Consider the following 27,938-nt stretch of genomic DNA (forward strand, 5'->3'; position numbering starts at 1 on the left):
AGAGGCCCAAGTTCAGCAACCTGCCTTCCTGCACCTACTTTAGCCTTACCTCACTCTTCAGACTTTCCTTTGGAAGCAAATGGCCTTGAAGGACAGATTTGAAGGGTCCTACTTGCTACCACTTCTGCTGAACAGAGGTACCCAAAACTGATATCAGACACTGGCATTCATCTCTGGTAGCCATCCCTTCTCTCTCACTGTACCTGGGCCGGATGGCTCCCAGAAACCCTCACTACTCAGCCCATCTTCCAGGACACAAGGCCAATTAGTTACCTGGTCAGCCTGTTAAGGACTGCAGGGGTCCCCCTCAGCCTGCAGGGTCTCAGCTTCCTGAGGCCAGGCGCCATGTTCCAATCTATGCTGATCTCAGGCCAAAGCTTAATACACAGGAAGGCTACACAAGTAACAGTTCTCACCTACTGGTAGGTGGGAGGAAGGTCTTAGTACTTGATACCACTGTGTTTCAGTTCAGGGACGCCCCACTAGGCAACAAACTGGCGTACAAGTTTCCTTTCTCATATGAGTGTCATTGACTTTGACTTCCTGCTACTCAGTAAGAAAAAAAAAAGCCCCCTCTCTTCCTGACTTCTAATAAAAAAAATTCTCAAAGTTGGCAGCTCACACTTGAAAGTCAGGCGTGCGCTTTTGAGATCACCCAGATCCAAGGCTCTCGTGGTAGGCGATGTGGTTCCGACTGGCTCACCTTCCTTAGTGGGCTCGCAACTGTGGGAACTACTTCACCTCGAGGCAATGCTGCTAAGCTGCATTTGTAACGGGAAGTCGTCCATTTCCCCTCAATTCCACACAGGGGATGGTTATTCTTAGCATTCACTTGCTATCTTAGAAGGAATGGTCCCCAGTCTCCAGGATCAACTTTTCTAATCATTTGTCTTTTATGGTCTTCCCAAAGAAAAAAGTTTTGCTGGGCACAGTCTACGTCAACTTGAATAAAGAAAAAACTGGAGGCCGCCCCTCCCCTTGTTAGAAGCTCCTAGTCCCTTTGGGTTCCGTTGGCTGTCTGTCCTTTCAAATTTAAAACTGTCTTCTTACTTAGCGCGACCCGTTCTCAGCTTTTTTTGTAGCACAAGTACTTAAGGTTATCGACTTACTATGCGATACCCTGAGCGTCTTGCTGTGTGAACAGGCTGAGCCTCCCTAATTTGAAAATTGCAAACCCAAAACGCTCCAAATACTGTAACCTTCGGAGTGCTGGCACGATGCTCCGTTTGAAGGCTCTTCAGGTCTGCCTGCTTGGAGCCAATTCTGCAGCCCGGCTTTCTTTCGCCTGGCATTGGGCCTGCACATCTGTTCCCACTTCTTCACTCACAACATTTCCCGTTCTTTCGTTGTGTCGTACCTACCGATGACAAACAGCAAAGTTGTACTTCCCTTTCAGGTCTCACAGCTCTTGGCTGGGATTTTAGAAAACTCTACCTGCATTTATTTTGCTGCCTGGACAGCTCCGTAGCCTACCTACTGCAAAGGTTTATTTTCTATTTGTTCCCCCCTTTAAAAAAATTCGTATTTCTCTTCTCCTCCTTTATTTCCTTTCAGCTCAGTGAAGATGCTTGCTTCCTTCCCTGTACATTTCTACTTACTGTCTTGGGAGTTCTGGGTGTTGACATCGTATCAGCATCTGGCTTTGCCTTTAAGTTTTACTTCATTCTGCCTCTCCCATACTCCTCCTTCCTGTGTGCGCTTCTATGACATTTTGTCCCCTACATAATTTCTGTAATGATGGTCAAAATATAGGAGTGCTCGCAAGCACCAGAGGTGCCCTCATGCAGCCCCTTCACAAGCTCCAACACCCCACCTCCCAAATGTTTCGAGGCCCGGTCCCTACCTCTACAATTTAATTGCCTGTTTGAGTCAAGAGGGAGCAGGCTTCTGAGACCTGCGGTGTCTCCTTTGTCCTGAGTGAGATTCCATTCTATGGAAAGCACACAGTCTGTGTATGTACCCACTGAAGGACATCCACTTTGTTTCCAACTTGAGGCAATTACAAACGAAGGATGCTGTGTGCAAGTTTTTATGTGACCATCAGAATTTACTTCTCTTGGATAAATGCCCTGGAGTGCAACTGTTGTCCTCTAGCATCCGGCTTTGCAAAGTGCTTTGCTATCTTGTCCCCCAGCAGCACCCCACTCCCCCATCTCTCCAGTCCTGTGCATCACGTGGTTGTTCTAGCCAGAGTGGCATAGGTCACTGTAGCTTCTGTTTGTGTCTCATGCTGGCTGGCAGTGCTGACCAGCTCTGCGTGTGCTCTGTCTGTTATCTTTGGCGAAGTGCTTGACTGAGGCTTTTGTGTATACTCTTTTGGTTTTATTCACTTCTTTGTTTAGCTTACTATTGAATCTAGAGAACTCTTTACATATTTGAGTTCAAGTTCTCTGCCAGATGTGTGATTTGTAAATTAAAAGAAAAAAAAGTCCGTGGCCTCTCTTTTCATCCTTTTAACTGGCTCTTATAGCTCTGAATTCTGAAAGAAGGGACCTTGGAGATTTTTTTCTAACCATGCAAGTTTATTAATGAAGGCTAATATTAATCAATATTTAATTTCTCTTCAAATCCATGGAGCTTGGGGTATTTAAAATTCTTCCCAATTAATATTCCACCACGGTTCTGTGGTTATTCTGTTCTTACACTATAATCCCACACATAGGCATTCTTGTCATCACCAGCTTTTCACTGTTTGATACATGAACCACCTCACACAGACCCCTGGGTGCTCTCTTTTGTACCCCAGTCCTTCCCTTTGGGGAGCCTCTGTTCACGCCAAAGTCCATCATTTGGAAGAGGCCCTTTCAAAATGTCTCTTGACAGTAAGTGATCAGTTTTCTCTTTGAAATTTGAGTTTCGTCTTTGCCCTTGGAGACAAGCTTTGGGGGTGCAACTCTTAGGTTGTCAGGACTTCTGTCAGCGCTCCTGCAAGGCAGCTTCTTTCTGGTTCACACCACTCCTTGTCCTCTTCATCCTTTGGGCACTTGGGATCACTGGGGCTCTCAATGTAGAGACGTGGTGTCTGCAGTTCTGGACCATGTCTGGCACCCCATCTTTACTGTTTCCATCCAATTTACTCTCTTCTCCGAGGATTCCCGTCAGGCAGATGTTCCTAACTCATTCCCACACCCTCCATCTCTGTCAGTTTCTGTCCCCCTTATGGCCCACCCCTTTCTGGAATTGTAACCCAGAACACCATCGTGTGTTAGACAAATAAATGGTCTAATATAGGGCCATCTCCACAGACTTATTTACTTTTTGAGATACAGTCTCACTCAATAGCCCAGGCTGGCTTTGAACTTGTGAGCCTCCAACCTCCCCCAAAGTAGCTGAGCTTACAGGCCTGCACCACCAGGCATAGAAGCTGTAAATTCTTTAGGAACCTTCCCATTGGCTTCTTGCTTATTCACACTGAGGTTAATTCACTTGCTATGGTTTGAATAGAGAGAGCATCCCCCCAAAGATTCATGTTCAAAACCTGGTGCCTAGGATGGTGCTTCAGTGTGTTCAGGATGTAAGGACAAGTGGGAGATCCTAATATACCTGGAACTGTGCTCCCAAGGGAGGGTGATCCCCCTTCTTTCCAATGGCTTCCTGGCTGATGAAGCAAGTGCTGTTGCTGTCACATATTCTGCTATAACATCTACCTTCACAAAGACCCCGAACCTCAGGATAACTGGATCTGACCAAAGCCAGAATAATTGCTCTTTGTAACAGGCATCCTGGGTACATCAATAGCAAGCTGCCCCACATCCTTCACACCCCACCCATTCTGATCAAAGCCAGGCTGGCTTTCTGGACATACCTAGCTACTGACATCACCACCTACTGTGTAGCTGTTGTGATTCTATTTATTTATTTTTTTGAAAATATTTCACAGAATTGTTACTGTCTGGATTAACCACAGGGGTGAAATTCTGGGACTAAATGGTCATTTATTCGCTTTTGCTGTTAGATCTTCCTCTGTATTTCCACCCAGTGGCTTAGTCCATCATGGGGGTCACTTGGGGCTCACAGAGTCCCCTGCAGACCTACCCGTGTTTACCTTCATATGCTACCCATCAGCACTTCCGACAGGGAAAGGGAGAAGGATGGAGGTGAGGTCTGGGCTATCACGCTCACTGGCCCAGCTGAGAGGCCCTTCAGGCCCTCTGATGACATGCAGCAGGCCAGATCACCCAAGCTCCTCCTTGATGACCTGGGACATGGGACAGGGGAGTCTGTTCACCAGAGTCAGAAGGATGAAGACGATAGGAGACATCTCACGTACTAGGCCAGCCAGCATGGAGGCAAACATGGGCTTGGGACTCAGAAATCAAAGCTCTCTCAATTTTAGATGCCACCTCACCCTCTGTTCTGTCAAGAGGGATGCTTGGTGAGGCGATGGGATATCCTGGCTCTGAAGGAAAGCCTTCCAGTCAGCCTCTTCTGAAACACACTGCAGACCTTGTTAGGTTCGCAGACTGTTAGGAAGTGTCATCAGATGACTTGCTCACTGACCCCTCTAGCTGTCCAAAATCAGGACACTTTCTGTCTTTGTTCTACTGGGGCCTTCCCAAGGTACCTGAGGCTGCCAGGAACTCTCTAGGGACCCTTTAGTTAGTCTCCAGCTACTCCTTCAGGCTACTCCTCCTGTCCTTCCTGTCTTCTTTTGCTGACCACTTCTGTGCTCACTGACAGGTATTCAGAATCTGCCTGTACTCACTCCTTCCTCAGGGCTGACTCCCAAGAAGTCAACAGTAAGCAGCAAGCTAAGCAGACCCTCTTAACCTATGTGACATATGCTTACCTGGCCTCTCTAAGACATCCTTGGCTCGCCTCAGCTAGCACTCCATAACTCCACAACTAATATACTCCATCCCATATTCCCTGAGAACACCTTCAAACACTCAGACTTGGTGACTCATTAGGCAGGCATGCCCGCGTGTGCCTGCGAGTACACACACACACACACACACACACACACACACATGCACGCACACACGCACACGCACGCGCACGCACGCACGCACGCACACATACACGCACACACACACGCACACACGCACACACACACGCACACACGCACACAGCCACTACCTTCTCTTTCCCAGCAAGTCTGGGCCAGGCCTCTCCACTCTCAGGAAGAACAATATCCAGTCCAGGTCTGAGTCTGAAGACTGTGTCCCTGTACCCACTTGCTCTTCTCACCACAAATGTACCTGAGCTGGAGGTCAGGCCAAAGAACAGTTCCTCCAGTGCTGCCCAAGCTCTTGGCAACTACTGGAAGGAGCCCTGGCCAGAGGGCGGGCAGACATAGACCTTCTGCTTCTGCTCAGAGCCTGGCTCCCCAGCACTAGAACACACCTAAAGAGCCATTTTCCCAGCTCTCCCCTTGTTACAGGTTGCTTCTGACTCCTCCTTCCCCATCATCTGCAGAAGTCACTAATTTTCTCCAAAATTCCTGGTCTGGCCTTGCTGAGCCATCTTCTCTCCAGGGAGGCGCACCCAACCCTCTAGACCACATGGGGCCCAGCTCTGTCAATTCCCCAAGTTTGGCAGATTGCTGGGCACCTAGCCCAGCTTGTCTCTTTCCCTTTAGTAACAAAATCCCCACTGGGGGCTAAAAATATGAACTATTTCCCAGCTTCTGTGGCAGCTAAGTGTGAGCATCCAATTTGCAGCCAATTGGATTGAGAAGCAAACAGACATCCTTCTGGAGTGGGCATGCCTCTTCTTCGTGCCATCCCAGCTACTCGGAGTACCAGTGTGGTGACAAGAGTCCTACAGACATCTTGGACCAACGAGAACTACAGTGGATGTCATAGCTGAAGCCACCTGAACCTCAGGCTTGCTGGCTGGCTGTCAGCTGTGACCCAGCCATCACGTTTCTTTCACATAAAGGTCATCATGCCACCCTCGACACAAACTGAATTTTCCATCGAAAGCAGTTGGCTGTTTTACTGGCTAAGTGGTATTTACCGCATATGCACTTGCTTGCCTGGAATGCGTTTTCTGCAACATGCTGTGAACTCTGGGGGTAGGGTAGGGTGTTGATCTGCTCTGCCCACCTGTGTCCTCAACACCTAGTAGATGGCACAGCACAGGGAATGCTCCCAAAGACAAAAGAACCAGCTCGGTGTAGGCTCCATGTGCTCAAGGACAGGGTTTTGTATGACCAGGACTGGGCTCAGTGTGAGTAGGTCAGTATGCGACCAAGCCCAGTATTGTATATGAGTGGAACTGGGCCTGTTTGATCAGTATGTGAGCAGGGTTAGGGCACATGGTCTGGTTGGAACCATAATTTAGTGTATAGCCATAGTGGGAGCAGCATACAAACTCAGTATTGATAGGATTAGGGCTCAGCTGGAACTAGAGTAGGGACAAAATAAATGCCTAACACTGGAAACTTATTTCAAGGCGGGGCAAATGTTAGCACACTGGTATTTTCAGGGGACCAGAACCTAAAATGGAGACCCCCCCTAGAGATTTCTCAGCGCTGGTGGCACTGAGAAAGACCTCTGGGATTCACAGGACAGGACAGCAGGCTCTCCCTCTTGAGAGGGGGCTATAATTACAGATGGAACAAACATGTACCCCAGGGCAGGGGTGAGACAGGAAAGCCAGGCACTGCGTCAAGGGCAGCAGGATGTGTGGCTGTAAAGTCTAAATGTTTCCTAGACAAAAATCATGGGCACTGCTCACCCATGTGACATGCAAATCAACAGAAAGCTTCCATCTACGTCAAGGACCACCCTCCGTGCTAGCCCGCCCAGGTCAGCATGGCTTCTGACCGTCTCCATAGGGGTCAGGCTGGGGATCCAGACAAACCACCATCTGGTGGCCAGACCTGGCTCCCAAAGGCTATGTAGCCTATAATGCTATGGCCTATGCCCCACCAACTGGAACAGGAAGCATGAAGCTTTGGGGAAACAGAGGAAGGTCTGGGACCAGAATACCCAGCTACCCTGCTGGAAGACTAGAGGCAGAGACATTCATCACCCACTGAGGCAGGGGCCAGTCTCCAGGGGCTCATTTACTGACAGCATTGGTGTGGCTTCTGCTGCTGTTTTGTGCTATTATGAGAATGTATTTTGCAGGCAAAGTCAGGTACAAAATGGTAGCCCACGGCACAGAGGGCTGAGAGCAGTGCACACAGGTGTCTATAATCAGAGCTGACAGAGAATAGAAGGCTCTAGAACTGTTGTACAAGAATCCAGGCCTCCTGGCTCACCCGAATGTTGGGGTGAAGGTGTCAAGGAGGGCCATTTCACATCTACTGAGGTCTGCAGGGAAACGCCCTACAGCGGCTCAGGCCATTGGCACTGGCTGATTGGAACAGTGTGGGGCCAGGTTCACCATCCTTCTGCCTCCTCCATGAGGATCATCCCTGAGTACACCCTGGTGTTGCAGTCTTATGTAAGCCTCTTTCCAGTAGAGGCAGGGGTGGAGGGTGGGGGTAGAAAACCAGGACAAAAAGGCACTATGGTGAAGTGTCTCCTGTTACCCCCAACCTTCCGGCCTCTAGGATCTCAGGTGTCCTGGTCCCCTAGGTGTCTGGTCATGTCAGCTTTTCCCAGCCAGGTGCTGAGGAGGGACTGGAGCTCCTCTTCCAACCCACATCTCCTCTTTCACCTTTAGGATCCGTGAGGAGACCTCCAGGCACAGGTGGGTATTCCAGGGACATCAGTTGGGTCTCTGTGCTGTTCCACCACCTGGGACGTTGTATGGGACTGCAGATGAGGCTTCCTGGGCAAGGCAAACTGCCACCAAGTGATCAAGGGTTTTGGTTGAGAGCTTGACGCCGTCAGCCAGCCACTGGCTTTGCTTGGTCAGCTGCTACAGCAGCTGGTTTTGCTGGGCCATCGTGTGCTCTGTTGCTGGGACCAGCTGGCCAGGAGGGTGTCCTGCCGCTTGTGAAAGTCCAACAGCTGTTGCTCAAAGGTGGAGGGCTCAGCTGCTGTTTCTGGGGTCCTTCCAAAGGACAGAGAGGACAGGGAGGGGCCGAGGGTCTCCATGCGTGTGGCTGCAGGGGATGCTGAGGATGGAGATGAGGTAGGGAGAATGAGGACATGGATGTCTGGAAGACTCCACAGAAGTCCCAGGGCTCAGATTCAGGTGGGCTGCACCATCCACAGTGGGTACAGGCTGGTAAGGTCCTCATCCTCCTGGTTGGCTGGAAGGTTGGCAGAAGGAGACAGAAGCATCAGACTATGTGAACCACCACTGGGGAATCCCAGTGGCAGCCTCGTCATGTAAAGAACCTTGGCAATGCAGCCGTTAGGAGGATGAGTAAACTGAGATCCTACGGGTGAAATGTTTGCTCAGACCACTGTTCCCCCCACCAGCTCCTCAGCTGCCTTTTGTCTACCTACCCTGTCCATTGATCTACCTGCTATCTTGTTTGTCTATCTCTCTGTAGACATCCACCCGCACCAAAACCCTCCTCCTGTTGGCGCACATGCCTCTGAGTTGACCTATGCTTCAGAGACTGAGGCAGGAGGCCAACTGGAGTTGGATATTGCCCCCAGCATAGCACCATCTCCATGCCAGGGGAGCTGAGCCTAGGAGCCCCTACCCTGTTGCCTGTTTCTAGGAGAAAGGAAAGAAGCCAGTGTTCCAAGGGCTCTGTATATAGGCTGCAGGCCATAGGCAGATGGGTAAATTTAGTTGGCTGTGGCACACCCCACATTCAAATTTGGTACTTCTCTGGGGACATAAGACAGCCAGAGACCCAACTGTAGAGCTAGCAGCCTCCCACGCAGCCCTGGAGGACACTGGTGGGCATGTTTTGCCCTGCCCCATGACAATGCTAGGTGTGCAAGAGGAGTGAGTTCATGTCCTAGATCTCTATGGGGACATGACTAGGTGACAGTCTCACAGCTGATCAGCCAGGACTTTCCCATCCCAGGCACAGGCTGCTTTCAAAGGCCTCAGGCACCTGTGCCCTAATGATGCATCATGGTTCTGAGACATACTTGGTCATTTGGGTCACAGGTTCCCAGACACGCGAAGACAGCAGGTGCTCTACTTGGCCACCTCAGGAAACATGTATCGCAGGAGACCCAGGCACTCTGCCAGCTCATGGCCTCAGTCTTCAGCCCTTAAAGCCTGGCTCTACCCAATTCCCAGGCTGGTGATAACCTTGAGGCTTATGGTTGGCACAGGCTATCTGGGCCTCCAATGTAATATCCCCATTCTATCACAGGGCTAGGAAACCATTTACTTCTTGCCTTCAACCATCAGTCAGTAAATCAACAAATTCAGAAAGTTGTCAGCAATATGGAGGCCATTGCCATGAGGAGCCCAGGGCATTGGGGACCACCAGTTAGCTATATTCCCTGAGGGAGGGAGGTAAGGTCAGGGCACGAGGAAGCACCAGTGCCAGTTGTGTTGCCAGAGAGAGATGAGCTGAGGGTTGTTAGAGCTTGAGAGTAGACCAACCTATCAGGAGTCAAGGGAGCCTGGGCTAGGCCTCATACCAGGAGATAGGAGCACTCCTGGGTTCTGGCTGTCTCTCTAGGTAGGAGGCTTGCAAAAATGGCCTGAGGCCCACCTAGAGCCATGCTATCTCCTGCACCCATGTGCAGTGGCAGCAGGCACCATGGAAGAGGAACAGTGTCATGCTACAGCCACATTGTCATCAGAGCTGCCTGCCTGCTGTCATCAGAGCTGCTGCGAAGCTGTCCTATGGTTTGCGAGATGTCAGAAAGAAGCTAGTCCGTTTCCTAGGGCTTCATCTCAACTTCCTTCCAGCAGCTTCTTGGGACAGGACAGCCCATCAGGATTGGCTTCAAGGTGGGTAGTGAGAGAAGGATACAGCAGACACATGAGCCAGCGTCATGAGGGGACCAGAGCACAAGTGACAAGGACAGTGGAAGACAGCACATTGCAGCTGAGAGCCCTAAGAGTCAGACAGGAAGAACCTATAGGAGAGGAGATGGGTAGTCCCCCTCCCACCTCAGGCCTGAGTATGAGAAAGAGGTGGGCATGGGCAGTAAAGCACCAGCTTCCTCCTGGCTGCACCCCAACTCCACAGCCATGAGGATTGGCCAATAGGCTTCCTGTACCAGAAGGCACAGTGAGGGACACTGTGTGGCCTACTTCTCCAAGGCACCTTCACCCAGACACCCACCCTCAGGTCTGGGATCAGCCTACAGGAAGAGGGAGGGAGGAGAAGAATAGAGAAAAGCTTGATCTAATCACAGCCATGCTCTGAGATCTGCACACCAAGTTCATTCATGAGGGCACTAAGCGGGAGTCGAATGGTTACACTATAGCCTCCACTACATGCTAGGTGTGATGTGAGACGGCACCCTAGACTAGACTGGGTGGTACACAAGTTGTGCAGGACACACTGCTGGGGTGCTGACATCCTAGTGTCCTGCCTGGACAGCCTTGGTGGGACACCCAGCATTTTTGCACTCCTCGCCTGGGCACTGTGGGCCTGCAACTGAATTCTTGAGAGGCCTCCAGAGGCCTGCAGACTCCTGGCTACACCATGTTAAGACTAAAGTAAGGCCCTGAATTAAGGCTGAGAAGTAGCTCCTGAGCTTCCCATCTAGGAGAAGGGCTCCGCACTCCTTCACAGAATCTCAAACTTGAGGTCCAAACACTGGAAGTAGCCAAGAAAGGAGTCTCTCAGTTGGCGAGATGTGTGGAAGGGCCCATTTACTTGTCAGAGGCTCCCCTATTAAGGGATGGAAGTTGAGAAGGTCTCAGCTAACATATGTTCAATGGGAACTAGGGCAAAGCCAGGGACAGAGCTCTCTTTCGCCAGTCTCCTGTGCCCAGTACTACAAAGTTCCCTCCACTTGTTTGAGGTCATGCAGGTCACAGTCCCAGTAGTCCAGATAGTTCATGGTCTAATGGATCCTGCTCCACACCTGATGCTTCTATGCTCTTGGTCCCACAGTGTTCCAAAGAGTAGTGGTTAGTGGTATGATGCCCTGTGTGCCAGCACCTCCTACTACTGAGGGCTGAAGTTGGGCTTGTGTGTATTGGTGCAGAGCTGAGAGCCTGGTAGTTGGACTGCCTCTGCTGGCTCTGAGCTAGCTGTGATCTTGTTGCAGGACTCAGAAGATATTGGAAATTGAGTGGGGTCCTCTGGTGCTAAGGTGGCCAATGCCTGCTTTGGGCCTGCAGCTTTCTTCACCTGCCTGGCCTTTAGCTATGGCTCCCTTCCTTCCATCAGCCCACTGGGACTGCGAGGCATCTGGGGTAGGCAAGCTATTCTGTACTGTACATCTCCCAGCCATTGTGATGGGCTCAAAGTAGCAACAACTGGAACCATCACTCTGGAAGTCCACAGTGGGCAAGGGAACAAGTCTTGCCGTGGCCTTCCTTGACTCGTCTGTCAGGAAAGGGGGATGTTGAAAAGCTGACAAACAGCTATCTCTCTGGCTGGCCAGTGGCTCAAGCAGAGCAATACCCACCAATGGCATCTTACTCTAGCACCGCCAAGGCCAAGTCCTCGATGATCTGCTTCATATCCAGCAGGTTACTCTGTAAAAACAGGAAGGAACCCTGATAGAAGCAGGGATGCTATGGGAGCTCAGATCTACAATACAGAGCAAGCCCAGAGTCATCTAGCACCTAGAACTCAGGAAAAGGTCCACTTCCTATTAGGAATGCTTGAGGCCCGGAAGGGGTATGTGGGCCAGTGCCCACTTACTCAGATCCTGACACATAGCTATTCACTAAGAATCACAAGCTTCCTTTAGGCATGCCGAGACCCCAGGGCTTACACAGCTCAGTTGTAGTTTAGAGAAGTGGTGACTTATCAGGGAGGCTAAAGGCTATACATGGTACAGAATGTCCATGTCACCTACAGAGCCACCATTCTAATGATGGCCCATCCCCTGTTGCTAGGGCCTCCCTGACAGAAGGCTCTACCTTCTCTCTGTGTAAAAATAAGGGTCACACTGGTGCTGCTGAGCCCATCTAAGAGATGGGGGACAGGAAGGTGTATGACAGGTGGAAGGATGAACAGCCAGCGGGTAGAGGTGCACAGGTAGGTAGGAAGTATACGCAGGTAAGCCGGTGGGGGAGGGGTGGGGGGTAGGGGTGTGGGAGTGGCTGAAGAGTAAGCAGTGGGTGTTGGGTTAGGGACAGTGGCCCTACTTCTATGCAGGCACAGAGTAGTTCTATGAAGCTAGAGAACCATGTAAGGAACAGAAACCTGTGCCAGGAAGATTCTGGGTTCCTCATGCCAGCTTGCCATCTGGTCTCTCCCATCCTCCACATCGCTAAACTTTATCTTAACTCTTTGTCCACTTCAGCAGCCAAGATGCCCACGAGGGATACGCTCACACTGCAGAGGACTACACCAGGGGCTGTACTGGTGGCCGGGCACACACTGCCACCCCTACTCCTTAAGGGGTAGGAGGGTTCAAGAGGTCCTGTGATCTTTCCAGCCTTCCAGGGAGGGGAAGAGTAGGTTTCATACCTGTGCCCATTGCTTGGATGCCCACCTTGCCCTAGTGCCACACTGACACCGTGAGACCCTGGACAAGCCAGTCTCCTGGGAGTCATGTGTGCTCCCTAATCTGGATAATGGCTGGGGACACTCCTTACACCTGCTGAGGCAGGCACAGAGGAGTGCAGGTGGCCCCTGCCCCTGCACTCATAACTCATCATGGAGTGAGGATTGATTTCCACAAGGGTCATTTCACCCACCGCAAATATTACAGGGAAATTCATTTTCTTTTTAGGAGTGTTCTGGGAAATGAAGCAATTAGCATGATCTTAAACCGGCATGTACTATCAATTGCAATTCAATTACTGGGCTTAAATATGGTCCAGGGCGGGCGGCTGCTCTCTGGAAACAAGCCACGGACAGGAAGGTAGTGAGGAACTTGGGGTTGGGTCTCAGCTCTGGTCAGCTCCCACCTATCCATGGTAGCAGGAGGAGGCAACGCCCAATGGGACAATTTCAGTGCTGGTTGGTTGACTTCTAGGTCCTTCTCAACCCCTGCATGCTCTGAGTGGGATCCCAGCTCAGTACTGCCATGAACTGATTGCTCCTAGCTCAGCTGGCCATGGACTGGCAGGTTCTAACTCCATGGGCTCTAAGGTTACTGGTCCAACCCTGTCAGAGGCCAGGCATTGATTCTCCATACCAGCCTTGGTCCTGGCTGCTGTCAGCCCAGTTCCAGAACACTATACCCAGGGGCTCACTCGCTCCTTACACTGTGCTGCTCAGTACTGCTCCACTCCACAGATGGACAGGATTACTCAGGAGAGATCATGCCAACACATACAGCTATGCAATGCTGGACACAGGACCTGAACCCAAGTCGAGGCTAACTACACCCCCCAGTCACTACAGGCAATGGAGTGACCTTGACCCAATGACAGTGATCTCCCCTAGGATAGAAACCCCAGGGCGGGTGCTCATGGATGGAGCCAGCATGTACACTGCATCATGCCCTGCTTGTCTGGCAGCAGAGGGACACTGATCTGTGTTGCCTTGATGGATAGAATGGCTCTACCACAGCTTGGCAAGAGGGCAGGAAGGCACCACTGGCATGGTCCAGGTTGGAGGTCCCTGTGGACCGTATGTATCCCCACAGTTTAGTTTAGTGCAAAAGGTACCACATGGGAATCCTTAGCTTGGGGCAGTGTTGACTCCTATAACCTGAGTTAGGATAAGACACTATTCCCAGGTCAAAATCAGATACATCAATGGAGTATGGATGGCTTCTGTTCTAGGCTTTGGGTGAGACATTTTGGACACCGAGGGGTTCTAAATTCACTGCAGTCCAATCATGGCCTCAGAGGGTTTTGGGAAGCCTGGGTCCTGGCTCCCTCTAACTGTGGTTAGCCTGGAGGCATGGCTATCCATCATGGGCTGCGGGTACGGTATCTAACTTCTGATATCCCAGTCAATTATACAGTGATGTGTGTCAGAACCACAAGGACAGGGGTGCTAGGGATGGCTGTCCCAGGTAGTGAGACTAAAGAGGCAACAAGGGAGAGTGGTGCATCAGAGGGGGACACAGACTTCCAGGGTCTCTTGCAGTGAGGCCATTGCAAAGATGCAGAACTTCCTTACAGGTATCAGGGCCCATGCTTAGCAAAAGGGAGGCCAGAGCTACATGCAAATACGGTTTCACTCCCTGGCTCTTGGAATTCAAGTAGATTTTGTGCAGACACTTCCCTGCCCTAGACGCCTCTCTTTATAACATCTGGCTCATACCAGTCACCCCACAGCACCACATGGCATGTGGCTTGGCTGCAAGTACTGGAACAACCCAAGCCCCATAGCCTCTGGCCCTGGCCCTGGCCCTAATCCCTGTCTGTCTGATGGTACTGACTAGTGAGCCCTACCCATTTTGGGTAAAGAGAAACCACAGCTTGAATAAAAGCAACCCCTGACCTGATACTGGGAGAGAAGGTGGCTCAGTGTAACCAACCTTCCTTTCCATGGATCCTAAACCCTTCCTTCCCATAGACTCAACTGCAACACAGACAGGACCCCTTCCTCTTGTGATCAAAGGCCCTCCCAGTGCTGTTCAGAGAAAAGTGTTTGCTCTGTACAATTTCACAGTCCAAAGGCTGGGACCGAGTGGGCACCCTTTCTCTGAAAACTGCCTTGGTAAAACTGGGCACCAGAAGATGGGCCAGTGTGGCAGGCAGCTGCATGCTCTCTGCAGTTGCTGTGAAGGAGCGGTGACACCTGCACCTTTGTACCCCTCTTTGACAGCCATCATTTGGGAAGGATGCAGAGCAGGAAACAGTCTCACAGTGGCAGAATTAGGCAGGTACAGCAGGGCTGGGACACTACTGGTTCTGTCACTGACGGTGAACATCAAACCCTGACAGGGCTCTGGGGTAGGGCAGCTGGCACAGACCAGCATCTCTCCCGTCACTGGCTACTGGGGAGACCTCAGTTTCTGGTAGGATCTGACTCCCAGGCGCACTGGGATATGTGCCAGACAGCTAGACTTCACTCTCTACCTCTCTGCAGGAGTTAGGCAAGAAGCCAATTCCAGGCAGAAGTTGACCTACTGTCCTTTGTGAAAGATAAGGCCAGGCCTGGGCGGAGAGGGAGTCTACAAGCCCTGGAGCCCTCTACCCAGATCCCAGCTACCTAGGCCAGAGCAGCCCTAGATGGTGTGCTGAAAAGTGCAGACAGCACAGCTTCTTCCCCCAGCATGAGCAACAGAGAGTAGAAGCAAGGGACACTGGGAAATACCCCAACTTAGTTAGTGTTTAAGTCGTGCAATTATTCCTTTTGATTGCTTCTAAAGCTAGAACTCATTGTAAGCTCACAGAACCTTCTTTCTCTTCTGGCACCGAGGAACTACTTCACAGAAGACATAATAAAATCTCTTTCTCAATGTGTGTGTGTATGTGTGTGTGTTCATGCAATGTATTCTCTTCACTTTAAGAAAAAGAAGGGAAAAAAAATTCCACTACATTTTTCTCTGTCACAGAACTCCTCTGCTAATTAGGAGGCTGGCAACTGTCTACCTGCAAAGGCAACCGCTCCAGTTCATCGAATAGCCAGCTTCGGTTTATTTATGCATTTATTTATCTGTTTATTTGTGGTTAGCATAGGCAGGATCAGCCTTACCTGTGCAAGGCTGTCTGTGCATGCCAAGTACTGGGAAGGGTGGTGAATGTTCTACCTGGGGCCTCTGGGGTCTTCCCTTCTTGTATCTTCTCACTCAGTCCTCAGCCCTCCCAGGCCTATCACGTAGCCATGGCAACAGAGCAGCTAGTATTCTCAGAGCCTGCACCTAGATCAGGTGACAACTGTTGGGGACCTCCATCAGGCGAGGGCTTGCTGTGGGGAGCCTGGCACACACAACAGCTGGCTCTGGTTGCCGTAGTGTGTGGCAGCATTCCGGCAGCAGCTTAGGGTGTGTCCATCTTAGCTCTCATAGATCAGGACGCACCATCCGGAGTCGGGAGGGCATACCTAGATCAGGACTCACTGGGTGCTGTGCTTTGTGGAACAGCCATTCGAATTTGGCTTCTGGAGAGATGCTCTTCTGAGGCTGGACTATGTTCTGAGAACATTGAAGCTGGGACGGGCCTATCTCGCAGTCAGGCAGTCTGTGCTGGGCCCGTCTCACCAGCTGTGACCTGGACTAGGCAACAGGACATTCCTGTCTTACCTTGATAGTGTCAACACTTTGCGTGCTTACCCTCTTGGGGTCCTGGTACGAGCTGAGGTACACAGAAACATTGGCTGTGAAGCCCTTTACTAAAGCAGCTCTTCCCAGAGTCACGTCACGCAAAGCCACATTCCCGCCTCCACTCATGGTCACTAGCTAACCACAGAGCCAGGAATGCAGCAACAGCCAGAACGGACCACACCGCTGCCTCCAGCTGGCTGCCTGACACATTCTAGGGGAGAGAGATGGCTAGCAGGAAGGTATTAAACTGGGTACCATAGAAGGCACAGAAGGGACTGTCTGAAGGGAGTGTTCAGACAGGGTACATATTGCTCCAGGATGGAACAGGAAGTCCGCAGGCAGAGGGTCGCGTGGTTGGGCAGGTACACAGGCTGTAAGGCAGGCACTCAGGCTGTGAGGAAGTGATGGTGGCCCCAATACACACCTTTCTCCAGCGGCTGATTCGGCTGTTCCTGATTGCTGTAGTCACAATTTCTCAACATCACGCTGGAGCATTTTCCTGCCTTTTAATTCTTTAACTGGCAGAGAAAGCAAACCCCATCAAGACCCCTTGACAGTAATTCGCCCTATAAATGATGACGCCACAGTGCACAGCACAGGCAGCATGTGCCTCGGGTATCATGCCCTGGGTTCCTCACAGTCTTGCTGCTGGGTCTAAAGCCCTCCCGGCAGGCAGGGAAGTTTTGGTTGCTGTACCAACAAAGCAGAAGGAAAGAGTCATGATGAGCTTTGAGGCCCTGGAGTTCTGAGAGCCAAGGTTGAAGGTGTGAGCAAGCCTGAGCCACTAGAAGCAGCCAGGGGGAGTCAACCAAAGGGGAGTCCTCATCAGCCCATGTGTCCTCCCAGTCCAGGTACCAGATGCAGAGTAAATAAGATTCAGCGTGGCTCTGGCCTCTCCCTATGTGCACCACTCTTGGTCACACAGGTCTGACAGCAGCCATCCCTGCAGAGCTCTACCCAAAGGCCTGCTGTGGAAATCCATGGCTCTCCCTAATGCCCCTGAGTTTGGGGACAGCACACAATGCATGGCAGCTCACGGCCTCCGAAGCCCCAGCTGTTTCTCTCTCAGTATGTGGTTGTTACAGGTAATGCTAAGCCCAAACACAGTATGACTTGTCCCATCTCTAAGAAGTACTCTGTACAGAGGCTGGAACTGGGGAGGGTTCCAGCAGGTGGGCTGCATGGGTGAGGGGAGGCAGCAAGAGAGAGGAGGGCAAGGGACACACCAATGGCAGCCGCTAGCTGATGGATGTGGCAGAGGGGTGGGGGTTGGGGTGCCTTGACCTAAGCTAAGGTGGGAAGGGGAGCTGCAAGGGCAGTGGGGTTTGAACCGTCTGGGGTGCTGGGATTCAGGAGATTTCAGGTTTTTAGGGGCCTCTGAGAAAGTCCCTGCATGTATTCAAGGCCATGCGACTGGCCAGATCACAAGAAAGAAGAGCAGGAGAGAAAGGCTCTTGATGAAATTGCCAGGGAGCTCTGGGCAGAAGGAGGACTACCTGAGCACCATGGAGGAGTCTCTGCAGAAAAAAGAGAGTGTCTTACATACAACAGGGACAGAGGCCAGGGGCCTCATGGTGCAACAGGGACCAGATATTCATGGTAGCTTGGGGTAGCTCCCAGAAAAGTCTTTCTGGGGAAGTAATGGGAGACCAGAAAGAGGCACTGGAAATGTTGGTTCAGGGTGTTGTGTCCTTTTGCAAGGCAACTTTTAGGATGCAATGACTACAATCTGGCCTGCTTGACAGAAGTGGGAATGAGGGAGAAAGTGAGTGCTCCAGGGGGATTGAGAGGGAGCACAGGCTGGGACAGGAGAAGCTGTTGTGCTCCCCCGCCCCTAGAATTGTCCCCATGCAAAGCAGGTGGACGTGAGCAAGGTTGCTAGTGAGAAGGGCTGAGTGCCAAGAAGAGAGATAAAAGAGAGAATGGGAAGACTTTCAAGCCCATCTATCATTTGGGCTCAGGTGTTTGAATCCTAACCCGAGCATGGGGTCCACAGCCTGGCAGCATCGGATCTAGCAAGAACCCTGCAGGTTCCTGTCCTAACCCAGACCATCACAGCACAGAACATGTGTGCCCATACTCTCAGACAGAAGGTACAGCTACCACCCAGGGTTCTGCACAGGTACTAAGTACATATGTCCCCGGATGGGGAACACAGAATTCAGGGTATGCTGGATTCTGTAAAATGGGAATCTCTTTGACTTCTCCACCTTAAGAGGCTCTAGGAACCTCACAGTAGAGGCCCCAGATCTACTTTAGAAAGTGATGGACTCAGATAAGAAGCCCTAGTCTTCTCCCGTAGGCCAGAGGGCTCCCCATCCCAGGATCCCTCACGGACACGAGTCCTTTCAGGGACAGTAGCCTCTGCTGTCAGCAGCCCCAGCCCCTGGTCTGCTGGGGCTCGATGGGTGTCAGTGTCAGGAACCTGCAAAGCTAGCAGGCGCCAGGCCAGTCCTCTGACACCTAGGAGGTATTCTCAGGGGAGCTACAGTGGGGCTAGAAGGTAAGAAGGCCCCAGTAGAAGAGGGCTCCCCCACAGCCCACACTTCCTGCAATGGATCTTTTAGGTGACTTTTTTTTTTAAACCAGACATGTGATGGCCATAGCATTTTTTACCTTTTGGTTGACAAAATGTCCTCTCAGTAGGCAGGTTTGTCCATACAGGTTATAAACTGAGAGAAGCTGTTTAGATGGCAGTGTGTGACTGGGCCTGGGACCTGAATCAGACCTCCACTTCCTCTATGCAGGCAGGAAATAACAGAGCCCTGTCAGGTCCCCTCCCCAGGGACAAGGAACACTTCCTGGGATCCTACATGGTGAGGGCCTGAAGCAAGGGCTGCACTCCCCTGTGACTCAGGGGTAACAAGCCACACCAGCTCCAGGGTCCTATTAGTATCCAAACATTACTAGTTGCCTCTGCCCTGGCTATCAATATACTCGTGAAGACAAGACAACAGAGTCCTGTGGGTTTCTGGGTAATCAGGGGTGGAGATGGGGGGCTCCCCTTAAAGAACAGTCTCCCTACTCCTTCTTCCAACCAGGCTCAGTTGCCTTGCCCCTACACCCCTTCTGTCTGCAGCACGCGTGCACTCCTGGGGTGGGTTCCACTCAGTGTCCAGGGCTTTCCACTAATATGTGCGGTGTAGCCAGCAACTTAGGTGTGCACTGCAATTTGACAGCTTTGCACACTTCCCAGTAAGAGCTCCAGGCTCGGAATCCGAAGCTGCACACGTGCTGCCTCGCTTCAGCCGCTCCAGGCACCTTGGTGCAAGCCCCTGTGACCCAGCAACTCTAGGCATTCTGCTTGTCTACCATACCCGTGTCGTGTGGATGACACACCACATTCTGTGCCAGCTTGAGCTGTATCCTGGCCCCACCTGGACCACAGACACAGAAGCCATTTATTTGTCTTATGAGATGACTCTGGAAGCCAAGGATGGAAGGGACGTTAGGTGCAGACACGGTTCCCACAAGACCCCATGCACTCAGATCCGCACAGCCCCTCAGGGCACCCAGCCCACTAACACCTAGGGAACCTGGGCTTATATGGCCACCCACTCCAAGTGCCTCTCATGCCCCCAGGGAGCCTTGGGATCTGCATGGTTTTACGTCTTCAGAAGCCACCCAAGTAAAACTAGGACACCAGAGCCCTTCGTCGTCTGTCGTGTAGACTTACCTCACAGCAAGGAAAGCAGATATAAAGAGGACCAGCCTTGTCGGCTGCTGTGACATTCACCCCCAACCTGTCTCATAATCACCCAATAGGCAGTTCTCTCTGCACTGGACACCTGCAGGGTCACTCCCAATCTCAAAGGCACGAATCCCCTCGCTCCTCTCTCTCCGATCCCAGAGAGCTAAGTCACCAGGACTTGCTACAAACCAGCGGGAGACAGCAAGGCATCTGTGCCTTGTGTTTTTTTTTGTTTTGTTTTGTTTTGTTTTGTTTTGTTTTTCCATTTTCAAAGACCAGGGGCAGTGTGTGATGTGGGGAAGGTGTCACCCATGACAGATGTCTCCTTCCATTAGGCATCTGGGGAGTACTGCAATGAGAGTCTATGTCTTATGTAGGGCCACCTCAGATAAGGAACCCATGCTGGAAAAGAGGAGCAACCTACAGTCCACTTAAGGAACTCACCAAGCCTCAGAACTATAGAGGCCTGAGTGGGCTATCAGGCAAACCGAGGCCTGGTTTCCTGGTCTGCAGCCAGATCTACAAGCTATGCGTCATACAGAAGCAGAGAGCATGGCACAGCCCCAGGCTGCCCATGAGGTAGGAAGTGTTCCCGCCAATGAGAGACTGGAAACGTAGGCTGTCCAGACCTCTAGCTGTAGAACCTCATCCCAAATCCTTGCTATACTATGAGATCTGGCATCAACTCTTGGGACCTGTGGATGGCCAGAGGGACAGCTTCTAAGGTGTTCAGACAGTGCTGGGTTCTGAGAAATAAGCATTCTCTGCCAAGTTGAAATAGGAGACAGAACAGAGGTGCAGCAAAGGTGAGCCCGAAGTAAGGGCACAAGATAGAGGGGCTTGAGCCTGGCCTTTCCAGGAAAGTGGAGACATGATGGTCCTTGGCTGGGGCCTTAGTAGGCTTAGGGGAGTTGTCTAGGTCCCTGTTCTTCAAGGATCATTACTGGTAAACCTTGCTGCTCCTGAGAAGGTTCCTGAAGCAGAGAGGGCCCAGAAGGAGGAAAGTCTCAGATCAGAACTACAGCCAGCAGAGTCAGGACGCCGTCAGCCCAGCTCCTGTGTTCTACCCTTCCTCATGGAGTGGGGCACACTTAAACTCACACACCTGTACTGTGCACCTCATAAACTCAGCAGCTGCACAGATTTTCTGTGGACTCTGCTGAGACAGGCTGCCAGCAGGTACCACATATGCAAACCTTATGCAATTAGAACATGCAGCATGGTCTCACCCCCACAGGCCACACAGACAGCTAACCTGCCACCTGCTGGCAGCACCCTCTAATTGCAGGGTCAGTTCTGAGACCTGAAGTCTACCCACTGAGAACTATGTCAGGCTCCTCCTACTCCCTTAGTGGCCCAGGTTGAACAGAGCACCTTGTCCTATCACAAATGTCAAGAAGTCACACAGGGTCCCAAGACTCTCTACCATGTCCCAAGACCCAATCAGGACTGCAAGGCCAGATGCAACTCCAGTCCCCAGGGAAAGGATAGGAGCTAACAACAGGCTGACTCCTTGAGCTCCAGAGTTCTTGGTAGCTCCCATGGTAGAGAGTTGAGAGTCACCACATGCAGGTCTCACCATCATCTGTAGGATGGCCTCCCTGTGCAGTCAGATGGCCTCTCAAGTCCTCCATAGTCAAGCATAGAAGCGACAACGGCTCCTGGCCTTGCTGCACACCATCACTTCCTTCTGACCATCAGCCAGGCCTTCAAATTACCATCCCATACCGTGGATGTTTTCTTCCCTAGTCCCAGTCAGGTCAGCTCTGTCCTGGGGCCTTGCCCTGGGATGTTGTGAGCCTGGGAGTTGACGGGTGATTAGCTAAGATCTTAGCTCAGGAGCTAAGGAAGAAGAGGCTACAGGTTGTTAGGTAAGGTAGGCAGGAGTAAGGGTTAGTGGTCCCTGGTCACCTGTCCTGCGATTGTGTTCAAATCCCTTTCCCAGACACGAGGAGAGTACAACGGGTTTACACTACATGCTTGTATACAAACCTGCCAGTTGCTGGGCCATAGCAAGTCTAGGGGTACAGTCCTGACCCCCAAGAGCACATATTCTTTGTGCCCAGCTTTTATGGGTCATAGGCCTCTTTGTGAGCTACCAAGGACATGCCTGTGAAAGGAACCAAAGTCCACTGTCTCACTGAAGGCTGCAGACCCATCGCAAGCCCAGCTACAGGCAGACTCTGTGAAGCCAGACTCCAAGAGAAATGGCCGCCTGATACTATGAAGTCAAGGCCCAAACACCTCCCCAGGGAGCCTGCTCCTGCTGAATGGACTAGGATGGGGAACCTGGGGAGGGGTGTGTTCAATTTAATTTTTCCTTGATTTCTTTAATTCACCAAATGTTTTAATATAATAAATGATATTTCTCTAATTAACCCCATTTGCTCTCTGATCAGACAAACTGGGCCCATTTCCAGAGCCTTCTGTGACAGTGGATCTAGAGAGACAGTCACCAAGCTTCCATCTGGTCCCCAAGCACTGGTCAACCTGGGAGGAGTTTCAGAATGAGGGACTCCACTCCCACACTGAGAACCAGCTCAGCCCCAGCACCATCTGCCCCATCGTCTCCAAGGACCCTGGACTCAGCCTCTCTAGTCCTCTACAGAAGGCATGGTCAAGGTCCTCTCTGCAGTTCTGGAGCCTCTTTAAAGCACATGACCCAGCCAGCTCGTCCCTCTCCCTTGGCACCAGAGCCCTCAAGCAGCAGTATAACTGAAACATGGCTGGGTTGTCTGGGCCCTGGCTTGAGAGATGGCAGAACCTTGTCTCCAGCGTCAGGGTCTAAGGGACAGAGAGATAGAGCAATGAATGGGTCCAAGCTAGAACAGATGGCATGGGAGAGTCTGGGTATTACTGGACTCCAGCTGTGCCCAGCTTATTTGGGGTAGAATCCACCCTGGTTAGGCACATGGAAGTAGGACAGCTAGGTCCTGCAACTATATCCAGGGGCAGACATTGGCGTACCTTGGCTCTGCCTGGGGGAGTTGGTGATAATGGAGCTAGAATCGCTCCTTTTGAAGGGGGAAGGCAAGAGGCCAGGTGCTTTTCCTCAGGACCCACCAAGTAGGCACAGCCAATGCCACTTACAGTAACGGTGAAGCCACCCTCACCCTGGTCTCCTTCCCAAGCCAACGTCCTTCCCACGCATCATGGGAACACAAGGAAGTCAGCAGAGGCCTTTAAATAAACAAATATGTGGATAGATGAATGCAAAATAAAAGATCTAAAAATCTGTTGACAAGTGCTCTCATCCAAGGCAGTAATTATCACCTCCCTTCCCTGTGGGTGGGAGGAAGTGAGCAGGGCCTGAGGGTGGGGGAGGCTCGGGCCCTGTGCCAGGCTTCAGTCTATCCCCCCACCCCCAACGCCTCCTGCTCTACAGTCTCCTGAGCTTCTAGGCTCAGGGAAAGAACTCTGGCAAGGGTCCTGGCCTAGCACAGCACTTGTAAGATGCAAGCACGGCACCCACATTCTCTGGGCCTCAGTGTACCCATCTGTCAACTGGGAACGGTGCTGTACTGCAATGACTCAGTCTGTGATTTGAGCTCAGCAAGCATCTTCATTCTGTGGCCCTGCCGGCCTGCAGAACGCTGGGGATTCTATGTCTTACAACTTCACCAGGGGGCCTGCATGCCTAAGACGAGGCTTCCCACTGTGTGGCCAGAGAACGTCTTAGCCTTAGCGTCTGAGACATGGAGCTGCTGTAAACAGGATGCCTAACCAGGGGCCAGTGCACAGCGAAGATGGTGGACTGAGGAGCATCACTAGCAATTCCAAGAGAGGACACTAGAATGACCAATCCCCTGTAAGCCATGGGATCTCACTAAAATATCAGGCCCTGAAAAACAGCCATGCTGTGCCCTGTTCCATCTGCTTCTGCATCCCTGGCCTGACATGTCTTGCCAGGCTTGTGGCACTTCCTCAAGAGCCTGTGGGTAACCTGCAGCTGTTGTAACAGCTGGCCCATCCCAGAAGAGAGAACTGGAAAAATTTGGGTCCGATCTCATGACCAGATGCCATGGAGCAGTTAACATCAAGCCAGACCTGCTAGGGAAAGAATTCCAGAGAACACTCAGTGTGATGTAACCTGGAGGTTAAGTCTCAAAGGGCAGCTCCCTGCAAGCTGAAGGCATGGAGGGGGCTGGAGGCAGAATACCCATGTATGCTACAAGGAGCCCAAGCCTTTGAGGGGCTGCCTCTGAGGGCACAGAGAAGGGGATAGGGGGCTGACAGTTCAATCGTGCCAGGGAGGGCCCTGTGAGGACTTCCTTCCTCTCCCTACAGGTCCACCTTCCCTAGCACACACGGCAAAGAACAGGCCTGAAGAAGCGGTTGAGCAGCTCTCCCAGCCTCCTGAAAGGGAGACAAAGCTCTTCTTTATGCTGCCTACAAAGGCTTAATTTGGGTCTTTAGCTCTGATGCCCAGATTAAGGATTTGCTTGCCAGGTGCTGGGGTGCAGAGGGGGGCCTGTGATGGGTTTCCAGCTAGAGAAAGGCTGACAAAGGCAGCTTCTCACCCCTAGCCATGGCTTGAACACACACAGACTTAGGAATAAACAAATCCTGCCGTGGGACCACCGGAGGAAGGGCTTGGTTTCCCATGAGAAGACACAAAGTTGGGACGGGCATCTTTGGAGACAATGATACTAGCTGACCCTGCCCTCCTCCTGCCAAGGGAGTAGGAGCCGGAAGGTTCAGACCTAGGCAGTGTCTGGGGCTCGGGCTCTGGGAAATTGGGCATTTTCTCACGGACTCCAATCCCAGTTAAGAGGAGGGATCAGGTGCTGCTGCTTCCTCACTTGGGAAAGGAGCCAACATCTCCTCCTCAACTTCTCCAAATGGCACGGGCCAAGGGACAAAGGATAAGTCTACCCTGTGCTCTAAATATGATAGCATAACAACTGACTTCTAGCTAACCTGTGGAAAGGAAGATGCATGGTCCTTATGGTCTAGGCACACATACAAACAGGAAGGAAGGAAGGAAGGAGGGAGGGAGGGAGGGAGGGAGGGAGGGAGGGAGGAAGGAAGGAAGGAAGGAAGGAAGGAAGGAAGGAAGGAAGGAAGGAAGGAAAAAGGAAAAAGAAAATAAAACAACCATTTGGCTATGTCGGTCAGTGGTGGTACAAAGGCAGACAGCATGAACCCTGAGGCTTGTCCCCAATACCAAACTATCAGTGCTGCCTGGGGCCAGACTGTCCAGACCAACCAGGGGCCACTGATTGTCTGAGACTGCATGGGGGCCCCAGCAGCCATGCTTCATCCTCAAGACTGCTGTGAATCTCCCTATTGCCTGAAGCCAGCATGAATGACGGCTCTGCCTCACAGTGGCAACGCCTAATCACACCACACCTTCAAGTGAACAGCACACACTTTTTCTCAGGGCCACAGTCAGCCCTGCTCAACCTTGATGACACTCCTAGGCCTCCACGACTACAAATTCACCCCCTGTTCCCACTGCCTCTCTCCACATCTACCAGAGACAGGTTCTGACATTTTTATTCAAGTTCTTGTTCAAGTAGTTGTCTGGGGTATGAGGGAGTGTGCAGTGACCAGCACTACGACAGTCCTCTCCTTTAAAAAAAAATTGAGACAGAGCATCAAACTGTAGTCCAGGCTAGCCTAAAACTATGTAACATAGAGTGGTCTTGAATTCATGGCTATCCTCCTGCCTCAGCCTCCTGAGTGCTAGGGTTATAGGTATGTGCAGCGACACCCAGCTACCTTTATTTTTCCCAGTAGCCACTTTGGTTGAGTACATGTTCACTATTCATTATTTATTTGGAAATAATCTTTGATAACATCTCCACACTGATTTGCAAGAGACCCTCATGAACACTGGCAGGGAACTTTTCAGCACCACACTATGCAAAAGCTCTCTAACTCTGGGCAGCTTCTGCTCTCTCACTGCTGTATTAGTTTGGATAAAGTCATCAATCTTCATTTCTGTGGTCAGTGCCCTGCCACTGTGGAGTTGGGAAGTACCTCCTGCTCCTAGGGGTGTCTCTTTTGGCTCTCCCAGGACAGCTAGGGTTTTGAATGGATTGTTTATATGCATAAAAGATCTTTGTCCCAGGTTCAGATTCAACTAAGCTAGCATCAAACACTGAGTAAACATCAAGTTCTTTCTTGCAGGGCAGCCACCTTCTCAGGCCACCTCCACCACCCACTCATGAGCCAGCCACACATGGGCTGCATTTGGACTGTCCAAAACCAACCTGTGCAACTCAGAGACACCACACCACCAGTTTGTTTGGTGTCTGTGGTATGAACAAGTTCTTCAGTTCTGCAAAATTATCTTCGATACTCTGTCTTCTATTTACACAGATACTCATAGATACAGACACAAGTACACACACACACACACACACACACACACACACACACACACACACACACACACACGCTCACTCCTTATATCTTCTCTCCTTTCCTGGTAGGTGGGGTTCCTCCTACAGGCTGGAAGCAGCCATGCTGAACTCTTCCTTCATTTGATGCCAAGCTAATACAGTCAGTTCTTTCTTCTTTTCAAGGTGTCTCTATGCTACCCTCCATGGCCATCCCTGGGCACTAGGACCACAGGCACATGCTGCCACACCAACTTAGAGTAACACCAGTTCCTACATACCATTTCTAAGCTCACTGTCCTCTTTGCTGACCGGGGAAAGTGACCTTGTTTGGAGGCATATTGTCAGCTCTAATGTCCCTGAGGTGCCACTCAGTCTCAGCAACACGACCATGCTATTCCTGATCTCCTTCCCATACCTATTGCAAAGACCCATGAGGCGGCAAAGGAGGAGACAAGACCCCGTGCTCTGCCCTCAGCCTCAGGAGACTGTTTCCCTGGCATCTGTGGTGTCTGATGAACGCTTCCAAGGACACCTTTGTAGGTCAAGGTCATTCCCTTCATGGGGCTGAACTTTATCCTGAGTTTTCTCCTCTATCTGTGGTGAGGACCTGGCAGGTTTCTTCACATTACACTGACTGCCTCTGAGTGCAAACTAACCTTGCCTTCTGTGTCCTCTATCATAATGCCTTTTGCAAAGAGAACCTTATCAGAGGCCATTCCACTCTGGACCTTCAGTCTCCAAAACTGAGCTAAATGTTACTGCTTCTCCATATAAAGGTATCGAGACTTTGGAGAGCAGGTTAAGACTACCTGAACGCCAATCAGTCTTGCACAGCACACAGACCCAACAATGGCTATCACTTGGATGCTTCACTGTGCACCATGGTCCAGCAGAGCTTTGAAAGTTATCAGCATGGTAGGCCTAACCACCATGCAGCTCCTACCTCAGCCCTTCCTGCCCTTTCCCACAGCATAAACAACAGCAGGTTCTGGACATTCCCCAGGGTTCCAGATACAATCAAAACTTGGTGCTTACTGGCTTGCTGCCCTGCTGCATGCTGGGAAGCAGTGCTTTGGACTTTTCTGCAACCCTCTGTTGGAGAAAAGTACAGAATGGGAAATATGGAGGAATATAAAAGGAGAAAAAGATGACCTGGCACCAAGCAGCCACCAGTGTACACTTAGGCTGTCGGCTCCTGAGAACAGGTTGCCTCTGTCGGTACCTACTGGGTATCCCCCACTAATCCACATCATCTCCCTGGGTCTGTTTCCCTGCTGTTCAGCACTGATAATCTCTGCCCTTCTAGATTTCTAAGAGGCACTGAGAGGCCACCTCTGGGAAGCACTTCTGAGCACAAACCCTTCCAAGAACACACTCTGAAGAGACGTAATGAGCCCCTGACACCTGTTACAGTGCTCCCAAGGAATGCCTGCTCTTCTGCTCTGGTGGGGAGGCTATGTCAAACAAATCCGGGGAAAGACAGCTAGTGAGGGGAGTTCTAGGAAGGAGTAGTAACTAGCTGGACAGCAGCCCTCTCAGCCTCTGCACACTCCCTAGCTGAAGGGCATGTGAGAGTCCAGTTTTCGGCTGGTGCAGCTGACGGTGCTCCTGCTGCAAACAGAGGATGCTCTCACAGCGCATTTGTCTGGTCTGGCCCCAGACCCAGGCTCTTGATCCCCAGAGATCCCTGTGCCCACTTCATCCCCTACAGGGTTATACCCCCTTCTCCATGTCCTCACGCCCTCCACCCGAAGCCCTCGGCCCCGCATC

At 51.4% G+C, this 27,938-nt stretch overlaps 1 protein-coding gene across 1 annotated transcript in view; it reads right to left on the minus strand.

The window, feature by feature from the left end:
* Positions 1 to 27,938, minus strand: part of Tsnare1 (t-SNARE domain containing 1) — a 181,249-nt gene that overhangs the window by 45,908 nt on the left and 107,403 nt on the right. The window contains 1 exon segment of the mRNA XM_063264465.1: positions 7,615 to 8,147. The gene's annotated coding sequence lies outside the window, so the exon portion shown is untranslated.

Source organism: Rattus norvegicus, chromosome 7 (assembly GCF_036323735.1).
Source record: "Rattus norvegicus strain BN/NHsdMcwi chromosome 7, GRCr8, whole genome shotgun sequence".
Classification (NCBI taxonomy): Eukaryota; Metazoa; Chordata; class Mammalia; order Rodentia; family Muridae; genus Rattus; species Rattus norvegicus.